The sequence below is a fragment of the Eschrichtius robustus genome, chromosome 11 (assembly GCF_028021215.1).
Source record: "Eschrichtius robustus isolate mEscRob2 chromosome 11, mEscRob2.pri, whole genome shotgun sequence".
NCBI classification, from domain to species: domain Eukaryota; kingdom Metazoa; phylum Chordata; class Mammalia; order Artiodactyla; family Eschrichtiidae; genus Eschrichtius; species Eschrichtius robustus.
This window is the reverse complement of record NC_090834.1, coordinates 25010494-25023517: the sequence shown is the minus strand read 5'-3', so window position 1 is coordinate 25023517 and position 13024 is coordinate 25010494. Positions and strand designations below refer to the sequence as shown.

The window sequence follows — 13024 nt, the reverse complement described above, 5'->3', positions numbered from 1 at the left end:
CCATAGTGGCTGCACCAATTTACATTCCCACCAACAGTATAAGAGAGTTCCTTTTCTCCACACCCTCTCCAGCATTTGTAGTTTGTAGACTTTTTAACGATGGCCATTCTGACCGGTGTGAGGTGATAGCACTTTGTAGTTTTGATCTGCATTTCTCTAACAATTAGTGATGTTGTGACTTCAACATTTTTAAAAGCAGTGTCTCAGCTAGCTATTTCTGCATTACAAACCACCCCAAAGCTCAGTTGCTTAAACCAGTAGTATTTATTCTGGCTCCTGAGCTCCAGCTGAGTGGTTCTTCTGGTCTTGGCTGGGCTTATTAATGTGCTGGGCGTCATCTGTGGATCAGTTCACCAGCTCTGGTGATCTTGACTGGTCTCTGGCACGTTTGGGGGTTTGCTGGTTATTGGTTGATCTGGGATGGCCTTGGTTGGGGCAAGTGGTTGGTTCACAAACCTCTCAGAACCTTCCTGCCGCCGAGTTCAGACCTCGCTGCTCCAGCCTCCGGGCCCCGTCCCATCCTTCCAGCCTGCGACCAGCAGCAGAGAAAAACTAATTACATATCATTTTCTTGCCCCGTACACACTTGTGAGGCGAGCAAAAAGATTACAATAAATTTTAAAAATGAGGGAAATCGTGCACATCCAGGCCGGTCAGTGTGGCAATCAGATCGGTGCCAAGTTCTGGGAGGTGATCAGTGATGAACACGGCATCGACCCCACCGGCACCTATCATGGGGATAGCGACCTGCAGCTGGACCGCATCTCCGTGTACTACAATGAAGCCACAGGTGGCAAATATGTTCCTCGTGCTATCTTGGTGGATCTAGAGCCTGGGACCATGGACTCTGTTCGCTCAGGGCCTTTTGGTCAGATCTTCAGACCAGACAACTTTGTTTTTGGTCACTCTGGGGCAGGCAACAACTGGGCCAAGGGCCACTATACAGAGGGAGCCAAGCTGGTTGACTCGGTCCTGGATGTGGTTCGGAAGGAGGCTGAGAGCTGTGACTGCCTGCAGGGCTTCCAGCTGACCCACTCACTGGGCGGGGGCACCGGCTCTGGAATGGGCACCTTGCTCATCAGCAAGATCCGTGAAGAGTATCCTGACCGCATCATGAACACCTTCAGTGTGGTGCCCTCACCCAAAGTGTCCGACACTGTGGTTGAGCCCTACAATGCCACCCTCTCCGTCCATCAGCTGGTGGAGAACACTGATGAGACCTACTGCATTGACAACGAGGCCCTTTACGACATCTGCTTCCGCACCCTCAAGCTGACCACGCCAACCTACGGGGACCTGAACCACCTCGTCTCGGCCACCATGAGTGGTGTCACCACCTGCCTCCGCTTCCCTGGCCAGCTCAATGCTGACCTCCGCAAGCTGGCAGTCAACATGGTGCCCTTCCCACGTTTCCACTTTTTCATGCCTGGCTTTGCCCCTCTAACCAGCCGTGGAAGCCAGCAGTATCGGGCCCTCACTGTGCCGGAACTCACCCAGCAGGTCTTCGATGCCAAGAACATGATGGCTGCCTGTGACCCCTGCCATGGCCGGTACCTCACCGTGGCTGCTGTCTTCCGTGGGCGGATGTCCATGAAGGAGGTGGATGAGCAGATGCTCAACGTGCAGAACAAGAACAGCAGCTACTTCGTGGAATGGATCCCCAACAATGTCAAGACGGCTGTCTGCGACATCCCACCCCGTGGCCTCAAGATGGCGGTCACCTTCATTGGAAACAGCACAGCCATCCAGGAGCTGTTCAAGCGCATCTCAGAGCAGTTCACTGCCATGTTCCGCCGGAAGGCCTTTCTCCATTGGTACACAGGTGAGGGCACGGACGAGATGGAGTTCACCGAGGCTGAGAGCAACATGAATGACCTCGTCTCCGAGTACCAGCAGTACCAGGATGCCACCGCAGAAGAGGAGGAGGATTTCGGTGAGGAGGCCGAAGAGGAGGCCTGAGGCCGAGTCCCCATCACCTCAGGCTTCTCAGTCCCCTCCGCCTTCTTCCTCAACCGCCCCTTTCCTCTCCCTCAGAATTTGTGTTTTCTGCCTCTGTCTTTTTTTTTCTTTTTTGGGGGGGGGGTTCTAGAACAGTGCCTGGCACATAATAGGCGCTCAATAAATATCTGTTGTTTGTTGAATGTCTCCTCTCTCTTTCCACTCTGGGGAACCTAGATTTCTGCCATTCTGGGTAACCCTGTATTTCCTTCTGGTGCCCACTCCTCCCATCTGTCCAGTTAACATTTCCCTCTCTGTTTTCAAAATAAACTCTCAAGAAGCTGGGTCTCATCAAATCCCATTCAGAACCATGTGCTGATAACCCGGATAGATGACCACCATCCTAGGCCCATGTGGTAGCCCAGGGGAAAGGAAACCAAGCAGCAGGTAGAAGTCCCTACCTGGAAGGGGTGGGGTTTTGGAGAGGGGCATCCAGGCTATTGAAGTCCTAGTTTCCAGGTATCTCTCTGCTCTTCTCTCAGCTTCTGGGGAGGTGTTAACAGTATTATCTCCATTTTCAGTCTCCCTCCAAGCTCTGTCCTGAGCTACTTCCTTTGTAAGGTTCTGGCTACCACCCTGTCAAGGGGGGGGGGCTCCTTCCCTCTTCTACTTTACCTCCTTCATAATGTTGTATTCCTTCCTTTCCCCTGGTCAGAAAACGGGATCAAGAGGAGCAAGAGAGACTAGTCTCTAAGCCTCCAGAAAGCCCCTCCCCAGCCCTGCCTTTCTTACAGAAAAAAATGACTATCAGCCCTTCTGTACCTATATGGAAAGCTATGTGCTACCACCTAAATGTCATTCCCCAGAGAGGGGACAGGACACCCTCCATCTTTTGGCAACACCTCATCTCTTACTTTTGCTACTGCCTTCCCCCCTACCCTTGGTTTTGTCCTATTCTACACTTCAGATTTCTATTGTGTTGAACTTGCTGCTTTTTTTCATATTGAAAAGATGACATTGCCCCAAGAGCCAAAAAAAAACGGGAATTGAAAAACACAAACAAACAAACAAAAAACAAACAAGCAAGACAGCCAGCACTTGCTCTTTTCTCCTGCTTCTTCTTCGGTACATAGCTTTCCTGAGTAGGAGTTGGGTCTCCCATTGCCAGATCATCCAGTGAGAATTCACGCCCCTTAATATTAATAGAATAAGCATTTGCAAGTCAGATATTTTTTAGCATAAGCAAAGCACAGGATTTTCCTGATAAAAGGCTGTTCTTGGCTTACCCTGGGTTAAGATCTTTCTTGATTGGCACAGAACCGTTTCTGCTGTCTCTTCATGTGCCTGTTACCTGTCGCGGAAAGGGTATAAATACTGACACATAAGCTTGTAGTTCAGGCTTTTCTTATGGTACTATTTCACCTTTCCCTGGTACTAGGAAGGCCCCCTACTCCCCATGCAATTAGCATCAATGGGCTGCTTGCTGTCATTGTTAAATGGGAAGCAGAGGAACTGCATTGGTTTTCTGCTGTTGTGTTTCCTTATTTTCCCAGGTTTGCGCCCAGAACATAAGACCCATTCTAACTACTGCTGTTAAGCCCTGATTGCTGTGACACATTATTGAGAACAACAAAGCCCTTTTGTTCTTTGCTCTCTCTGAGGGAACAGCCAACTCAACCCTCCCCCGTGGAAGTCAGATGCTCTTGGTCTGCCATTTACACATACTTTGACTCCAAAACCATGCATTTGAGCTGAATGAAATAGTCTGGGGAAAGTTCCGTTGTAGAATGTTTTGATGCACTGATTTGGTTCATCCCATTTTATTTCAACAAACGTTTGTTTAAGACTTATCCTATGCCTGACTTTGGGGTTGCACAGAAAACCAAGTCGCCATCCCTGTCCTCAAGGAACTCACAGTCTGTGGTAGAGAAAGAGAGATAAATAAAGTAAGTTAAAGTGAGTTTGAAACAACCTATGACAAGGAACACAGAGGTTACTGTGGAAGCAAAAGGTGGGAGCACTAAGTCTACCAGGGTAAGATGGGAGATCTTTCTAGGGACAGTGATGATAGAGCCAAATTTTAAAGAGGTAAGATTCTTGAAACATTTATTCATTCACTCAACAAATATTACATTTCCCAAGGGCGAGGCACATAAGTACTCCAGTGAGTAGGTGGATAGGACCTGAGAGCAATTGTTGGTGGATGAAGAAATGTCAGGAAGAGGAAAGACCATGGAGAGAGGCATGGAGAGCTGAGAGGAGGGGCATCCAAGGAATTGCTAAAGTCCAGGAGTGTAGAGGAGAGTGATGAGGCAGGGGATAGAACATAAGGGGTGAGGACTCAGTTCTAAAGAGTCTTTAGACTGAACCTTATTCTGAGGAGGAGGGGAACTATTAAAGCATCTTAATAGTGACATGATCAGATCTACATTTTAGCAAGACAACCCTGTCCTGTTTAAAGAACAGAGTGGAGACAAGACTCAAAGAAGGAAAATTAGGAGGCTACTGTTGTAATTAATGGAGTAGAGCAATGGCTTGGGTCTGAATAAAGGCAGTGATATTGGGTTGGACAAAAGGGCATACATATGAGACACATTTAGGGTTTAGAAATGATAGGCATAGCGGGTGGGGGAGGAGGTGAATGGGATGGCTTCAGGATGAGTTCCAGTTTTCAGACCTGGATGACCAGCTAAAAGAGAAGACTTGCACTATGTTGGAGAAGCCTGGAGAAGAGGAGTTAGGGAAGAAAGACAGTGAGTTGTGTTTTGAACAACTTAAGCATAAAACACCTGTGAGGATGTCTTTTAGGCAGTCAGAAATGTGGGTATTTAATTTGGGAGAACGGCTGGGCTGGAGGTATCATTTGAGGAATCACCTCCTTAGGTGGTAATCAAAACCAAGGGCATGGATGAGAATGCATGGGAGAGCTTGTGTGGGAAGAAAATGCAGGAAAGGAAGAAGCACAGGGGCAGAAATATTTAAGGGACAAAGGCGGTTGAAAAGAAGCCAGCAAGGAGATCAAGATGAAACAGAAATGAGAGAACCTGGAGAGACAGAAGAGATCATTCTTTCAGAAGCCAAGGAGAAAGAACATTTCAAGGAGATGGGAATGCAGAAAGAAAGGTTTAAAAATTTTTTTAAAGGAGGTAGAGAGGAAGAAAGGAAGGGAGGGAGGGTGGGAGGAAGGGGCTAAGCAGAAAGAAGAATAGAAAGAAGCTCTTGGACTTGGCAATTAGGACATCACTGTTGAACTTGGAGCTATTCAGTAGAGTTTCAGAAGATACAGAGATTCCTTCCTAGTTCAAACTGGTTCATGAAGATTTTCCTTGCAAGAGGCAAAAGCCAAATGAATGAAAAACCTCTTTGATTTAGTTCTTAAAAACAAACAAACAAAAAGGCATACCCATACCAGTCCAGTTTCGTTCAAGCTTTAGCAAATTAGTGTGGCTCAATCTGCCATTGGTTCATGATTCAGTGCAATTCATCTGTGACCCCCTGCCTTGCCATCTTCTACATCCTTATGTGGTGGTGGCTGGTCCTGGTGACAGACCTTCTCTGGAAGACCCTCCTTTTCTCCTAGCTGGTTGAACTTGGGACTTCAGCAGCTGATCTTATCACTTTAGAGGCAACCTTCTATCCACAGGTCTCGTTACAGAATTTTCCAGCTCACAGGAAGCCGGCTTCCAAGAATAATACCATGTTTCTTTGTCTTTCTGTTTTGTTTGTTTTCTCCATGTGTAGGAGTAAGTTTTAGGGCTCTTGGTCAGAGGTATTTTATAAAGTAAATTGGGAAGGCACAACATAGAGTACACGGGGAAATTTGTCAACAGGAGAAGGAAGGAATAGAGAGGCAAAGACACTGCAAATAAAGAGCCACAGATTACGTGGAGCTATGGAGAAAGTGGAAAATAAATAAGAAGGAGGGGGAAAGGATGGCACAGAGAAATATGAAAGTGAAGGTAAAATATTATTAGGGACACATAGTAGGTGCTTCTAAAGTATTTGTTGACTAAATGAATAAAAACAACGCAGGGGGAAACATGGGGCTGTTGTAAACCTTGCTTCTGCTGTGTTTACACTTTGTTGTCCTCTGCTGATGGGGACCCTAGGCCCTCTCCTGTTTGCAATCCAGAGGAGGCCCCAAGCTGTGGGGTAAACCCTGCTCATCCCAGAAGGTGGGATGACGTGTGTCCTGAGCAGTGTGGCTGCCGCCCAAGCCTCCTGTATTGCAGTGATGCTCTCCTTTTCATGCTTATTGGCATATCACCGATTCAGATGTGCTGGACCCCAGAGGGTTTCTAGGTAGTAAATAAATGACCCCTCTGAGTTTGTACTTGGCAAAGACATGACCAGGTTGGCTATCTTTGGAGGCCAGTGAATGAGATGCCCCAGGAGTACAGTAGAGCTGTCGACTCAGAAACCTTCTTTTCGTTGTTCAGAGAAAAATATCTGCATACAGATAATGTGCTGATCCTGGGTTCATCCAGTTGCTAGAATGGACACTGCATAGCTCACCCCACATCCAGTGGGCATGTGAGGAAAAGTGTTCAGCAAGGGTTACTGTCTGACACACACAAAAATACTGGGAGAGGAGAGGGGAAACTGGCCCGAGGCACCGCTGGACCCAGGAACTCACATTCCATCACTACCTCTTGACTAGTTTCCCTAATTATTGGCACTTTCTCTGAAATGACATCTCCATGAGGAGGTGGCCAGTGGCTGACAGGCCCCAGTTAAGATCCATCCAGTATCATAACCAGACAGGGAGGCAGCTCTTCACCTAATCTTCAGTTAGACAATCCCTCAGGAAGGATCATGACCAGCCTAGCTTGGATTATATGCCCGTCCACAGACCAATCACTTTGGCCAGGGAGGTGAAGTTCTGTGATTATGCCATGTTGGGCCAGGTATCCACATCTTAATCCATCATTAGCCAGAGAGGTTCAATCTCATAAGAAGATGTCAGCCGCCAGCCGTTCCCAAAGGTTGTTCGCAGGAAGAGAAGTATCCTTGTTCTTAACAAAGTGCCACCTGAAGAAACTCTTTCTCTTCTGGGTATTGGTTATATGTTTGTGAGGAATGAGGCTATCAACGCCATTCTGCAACCATAAGGGGAGTCAGCCAATCATAGGAGGGGGCACATCTGAGGACATGGCAGAGACAGGGAGCTAGAGTCTCTGGACGGATCCAACCCAGACACTTGCCCTTCCTTGGCCCTTTGAGTCCATAGCATTCCTTATTCTTTAGACCAGTTCAAAGTTGGTTTTTTGTTTCTTGTTTTTGGTAACTTGCAGCCAAAAATTCCTTAACTGTATGGGGGTGATTGAAGAGTGGTTCTAGAAAAAACTAAGAGCTGCTGAGCAGCCAAAAGAGGTCCACTAAAGCGAGGATGAGGAGAACGCTGCCCGGAGGACATCTACGGCCATGCTTAAGTCTGAAGGAAGAGCCTTGGATTTTCGTTGATGTTCAGTGGAAGATGTGGGCAGGGGAGCCAGGCGAGGCCTCCTCATAGTTACTGACCCTCACGGCAACTCCTGACTACCATCCATTGTCAACTCTAAGAGCGGGACCCTGGACCTGAGGGTGAGGAGTACTGGCTGCATTTCATGCTAACTGTTGGTCCTTGGGGCCAGGCAGGCCAGGGTCTTCCTTCTGGACAGTGACCTTTGGGGAGGTGAAGCTGGTACCTCAGGTTGGGGGCCCCATGCCTTCTATCCCAACGCCCTTTCTCTGCTTCTGTAGGTTAGCGTCCTGCTTGCTGTAGGATAGGTTAGGGTTAGTGTCACATGGAAAGAGGGTTTTGTGAAGTGAGGGCACCAGAAAAGGCGCTCTCCGGGGATGGAGGGCAGCAGGGCGAGTCTCACATCAGTTGGAAGACTCTAGCTTGGCCAGTTGCTTGGGAGATTCTTCTTCCCCAGGTGCCAGCTTCTCTCCAGACCTTGTAGCCTAGAGAGCCGTCTCACCTCTCTCTCTCTCACCCAAGCCTCAGGAAATCCCAGGCCCAGGGGACAATGCTGTCTTGTTCCCAAGCTGTGATTTCTGAGTGGCCTCTTGTTTGGGGGCCCAGGGAGCAAGAATAACAGGCTGAGAAGCAAGGAAAGAACTGCTCTGGGAGCTGGGCTGCAGTTTCTTTGTGTTCCCTGCCACATGCCCCTCTAATCTAGGACAGAGGGCCTGCTCCCAGCTGGGCATTGGAAGGGGCCCTGGCCTTTGGGCTCCTGGGAAGTAGGACCAGAGTAAGGAAGAGCAGGAACCTCACGGGTCCTTCAGGGCAGCTGAGGGTGTCTGAGTGTGAGGATTGTTCAGTCTGACCTGACTGGTGCATGTGTCGGCGTGAGTATGTGTCCGTGGGTGTGAATGTGGATGACTCTGTGAAAGTATGTATTTGCTCTCTCTGTGACTCCTTGATTATGGGTGAATAGAATTAGAACCCCAAATTTGGTAGGTCTTGTTTGTCAGAAATAGACCTAAGCTTATGCAAGCCCAAATGGAATTAGACTACCCGTCTTCGGCCTTAGGACTTTGTCCTACAGTGGCATTATCATGAACCGACTCAGTGTTGTACGCAGGCTCCTCGGGCTTGATGGATAAGGCCTGGTGTATGTGTGTTGTTTGTGTTGCTTGTGTGTATGCACTTAACAGTCCATGTGCACTAGCCATGGTTTGTGCATGATCTGTTGTAGGCATGCTGGGCAGAGCTTAGCAGAGACCCGGTCACATATTAATATAATGAAATGTGTGGACTCTTCCTTAGATGATGGACTAGCCTCCTAACTAGGCCTCCTATCTTCAATCCTTTCATGCTTTCTTTCAGGGCTCCCTGCACTTTTCCACCAAAATACCCCACATATGGTGGTTCTCAATCCTGACAGCCCATTAGACACTGCTTCCAGGCCCCATCCTCAGAAGTTTGAATTTAAACAGCCAAAGGTAGCACCTGAGACTTGGCGACTCTTGAAAATTCCTCAGATGACCCTGATGTACAGCCAGGGTTGAGAACCACAGGTTAAAGGAAGGGGACCACGAACCCCTCTGCTCTGGGCCTGGCCTATAGCTGCTCACAGCCAGGGTGAGATTTCTTGGACTTTGCTTGTTTTTTATCAAACATTCCTGTGATTTTTGCTAAATAAATGTAACACGTTCACACTATAACCACACTATTTTAAATTACTTACCAATGAGTTAAATTTCCACTCCAAAACGGAGCACCACGTTTTTGCCGTGCCTCTCATGCCAGCTCACAACTCCATGCTCCCGGGTCTACGTGTACCCCAGGAATGCAAACCAGGGCTGACTTACCTGCACCTCCCACAAAGCCTTTCACCTACAAATCTTTGGGATGTGTTTGCCAATATTTACCAAGGTAAGAGGTCAGTTTTCCTAAAAGTTCCCTTTGATCTTGTCTTTGTTCAAAATGTATGATGGCTCTCCATTGCCTGGGACACTGATTCTGAAATAGAGTAAAGATGCCCAGGTGGTACAGGAAATTACATTGGGGGTTCATTAACAAATTTTTTAAAAAAGTAGCTATGTATATATTTTATGCATATTGGATAAATACAAATAGGACATAAAACTGTGATTATTATATTATTATTTCTTAGAACAAGGCTAAGTTTTAAAAAAGGGGGTGGGGCGTAGTTGTAAATTTGATTTAAAAAAACCCACTATGTCAATAGTAGTGCTTGGATGTATGTGTCCAAGTGAGAAGTAAATGACTAAACGATGGCATTCACGGCCCATCTAGTCTGACCCTGACCAGTGCTTCCAGCCTTATTTTTTCTTCCTTACCCAAAAGGGCTCTCTGCTTTGTCAAAAAGGCTTACAAATAGTCTCATATATAGAGGTCCCATAAAAACATGAACTCTGGTATAGAATTACAAACTTGTGGTTACCAAAGGGGAGAGGGAAGGGTGAGGGGGCATGGGATTAACAGATACAAACTGCTATGTATAAAATAGATAAGCAACAAGGATATGTTGTAGAGCAAAAGGAATTGTATCCATTAGCTTGTAATAATTCATAATGGAGTACAATCTGCAAAAATACTGAATCACTATGTTGTACACCTGAAACTAATATAATGTTGGAAATCAACTATCCTTCAATAAAAAATAATAATAAAATGCAAAAAAACCCCAAAACAAAAACATAAACTCTGGAACTATTTTACCTGGTTAAACCAATGGTTCATCCAAGTCCAAGAGGAGGAGGCACATACTCCACTTCTTTTTTTTTTTTAATAAATTTATTTATCTATTTATTTATTTATGGCTGCGTTGGGTCTTCGTTGCTGTGCGTGGGCTTTCTTTAGTTGCGGCGAGCGGGGGCTACTCTTCATTGCGGTGCGTGGGCTTCTCATTGCGGTGGCTTCTCTTGAAGCTCTAGGTATGTGGGTTTCAGTAGTTGTGGCACACGGGCTCAGTAGTTGTGGCTCGCAGGCTCAGTAGTTGTGGCGCATGGGCTCAGTTGCTCTGCAGCATGTGGGATCTTCCCAAACCAGGGCTAGAACCCGTGTTCCCTACATTGGCAGGCGGATTCTTAACCACTGCACCACCAGGGAAGCCCCAGACTCCACTTCTTGACAGGGGATGTATGTGGCAAGGTTCTGAAAGAACATACAAGATGGATAAGATTGTCATGGCCATTTTTGGGAAATGTAATCTGCCACAATCCATTTCACGGATTTCATACACACTTCATGATCTTATATGCACATGTAGGTGAGGTTTAGGATAAACAGGCAAGAAGCACTCTTCTCTCCCTCCCCTCCCTTATTCATATCCAGCTTGACAGAAAGGCCTCAATTCAGGGGGCCAAATGGGCCATATGTGGACAGGGCTTTGACCTCTTCCTTCAGACCTGTGGAAAATGCTAGGGACGCAGACAGTCTGAGCAGGAGCAGATGAAGGAACACACAGCGATCTTGCCTACACTGCCCTGCACACCAGTCCTCCAACCCTCTTCCCCTTGCCATTGCACTTTGGCTCCTGGAGTAAGTTCCCCCGGTCCTCCACATCTCTCCTTTGGCCCCATGCCTCTAGGGGGAACACGCCAAAGCTAAGGGAAGAGGGCAGCCACCACAGGACCCTTGGGGAGTTAGTACAACACAGTGATTAAGAGTGAGGGTCCTGGAGTCAGATGGACTTGGGTTTGAATTCCAACTCTGCCAATGCTGTGGCTTTGGAAAAATTCCTCAGTTCTCTAAGACCCAGTGCACCATCAGTTAAGTGCAGGTAATGGTAAGAGCATTTCCCTCAAGAGTAGTTGTGAGGATTAGATGAACTGATGGAGATAACACTATTCATCTGTGAGAGTTTGTGGGAAGGAGAGGGAGACTCTTAGAACTGGAAGCATCTTTGGTATCATCCAATAATAATAATCACACCTATTGAGTGTTTGCTGTATGCCAAGCACTTCACGTACATTGACTAATTTAATCTCTAAAAGTTTCATGAAATGGGTATTTTAATCTCCATTTTAAAGATGGAGAAAGGGCCCAGAGAGTTTCAGTACGTTGCCCAAGATGGGATAGGTCGGATTTGAACCCAGGTTTTTCTGACTCTGGCCTCAGAATGGTTCTCACCTTGGACAGGGCTTCTTAACAGCGAGAGTGTGTCTGGGGCCCCCGTGGTCGCTCTGAGTGACAGTGAGGCTGTCAGGCGGTCAAGGCCGAGTTTGCTCTTTCACAGTTCACTGCAGATGGTGCCAGGGAGTCATTGGCCATTAACCTTGAGGTCACGGAGAAACATAGCTGCTGTTGTTCCAGGATGCAAATGTGCTTTTTGGCACAGTGGTCTTTAACTCTCCCATAATATATCCTGTGCTCTCTCAGCTCAGGGCCTTTGCACATGCTATTCATTTATTCATTCAGTAAACATTTTTGAGCCCCTCTTGTATGCTAATCACAATGATATGTGCTGGGGTAAGACCACTGGACAGGATGAACAAGTTGTGTTCCCTCTTGGAGTTCACTTTCAAATTGCAGAGGTAAAAGGGAGACAGAAGATATTCACGGAAACAAAAGAGTGAAAAAGATAACCCCAGATTTGGGATCTGTTAATCACTAAGAAGAAAATAAACAAGGTAATGGAAAAGGGAATAGTCTGGAACACCTCCCAGACCTAATTATCCTTTAGGGTGTACCCAGATAGCACCTCTTCTGAGAATCCTTTCTGGCCCAACAAGTCTAGGTAAGACATTCTCCAACGTGCTACCAGGACATCTGACTTACCACTCTCATGGCATTTATATTTGTTTGTTTACTTGTCTTCTCTCATACGAGCCTGTGTGCTTCCTGAGGACAGGGACCAGACACTGTCCCCAGCACCTGGAAGGTGTCTGACACAGCAAAGGTGTTTGATTATTATTTGTTAAATTAACGGATGGATGGATGGATAGATGGATGGGTGGATGGATGGACAGAGGGATGGATGGATGGATGGAGGGATGGATGGATATGTTTTTCTGGGTGAGACATCAAGGCTATTTTTAGTGCAATTATGTCCTCAAGGTTGTGTGATCTGATTGCATTCTTCCAAACTGCTGCTGGCTGTCCTTTTTTTTTTTTTTTTTTTTACATATTTTCGGATTTTAATGAATGAGAATGATTTGCACTGCAGCATATGGCTACTTTAATTAAGCAAAAGGTATCATTTTAGTAGCATAATAAATAGTGTATAATTTATCAGGTCTCATGTGTATTTTAGAAGTATACCATGTGGGCTATATAAATCTTTCTGTATTTGGGAGGGGCGGAAAGAATGCCTATTGATCTGATGCAAGACAGTGCATGGAAAAAATGAGCTGAACATCTTGGTTGGCCCCCGAAGAGGCAGTTTTCTGTGCTGGGGTCATCTTGACACCCTAAAAAGCAGAGGAACTAAGACAGGCGAGTGGGAGTGGGGAAAAGCCACCAGCTAGTGTTGTAGAATTAAGAGTAACCCTCTGTTTGTTCCTCATGGAACAAAGCACTGAAGAGGTAGTTCTCCATTGAAAGAGGTGCTGCTTGGAGAGTTGGAAAGAGGCCCTGGGCTCCTGGGCTTTGTTGCTAAGCATTTGCTCAGGGCTGGGGAATTAGAATCCA

General features: G+C 46.7%; 1 pseudogene; it reads left to right on the top strand.

Annotated features, from left to right (window-relative positions):
- The first annotated feature begins 466 nt into the window (after positions 1-466).
- Positions 467-2141, top strand: LOC137771432 (tubulin beta chain pseudogene; annotated as a pseudogene).
- The last annotated feature ends 10883 nt before the right edge of the window (positions 2142-13024 follow it).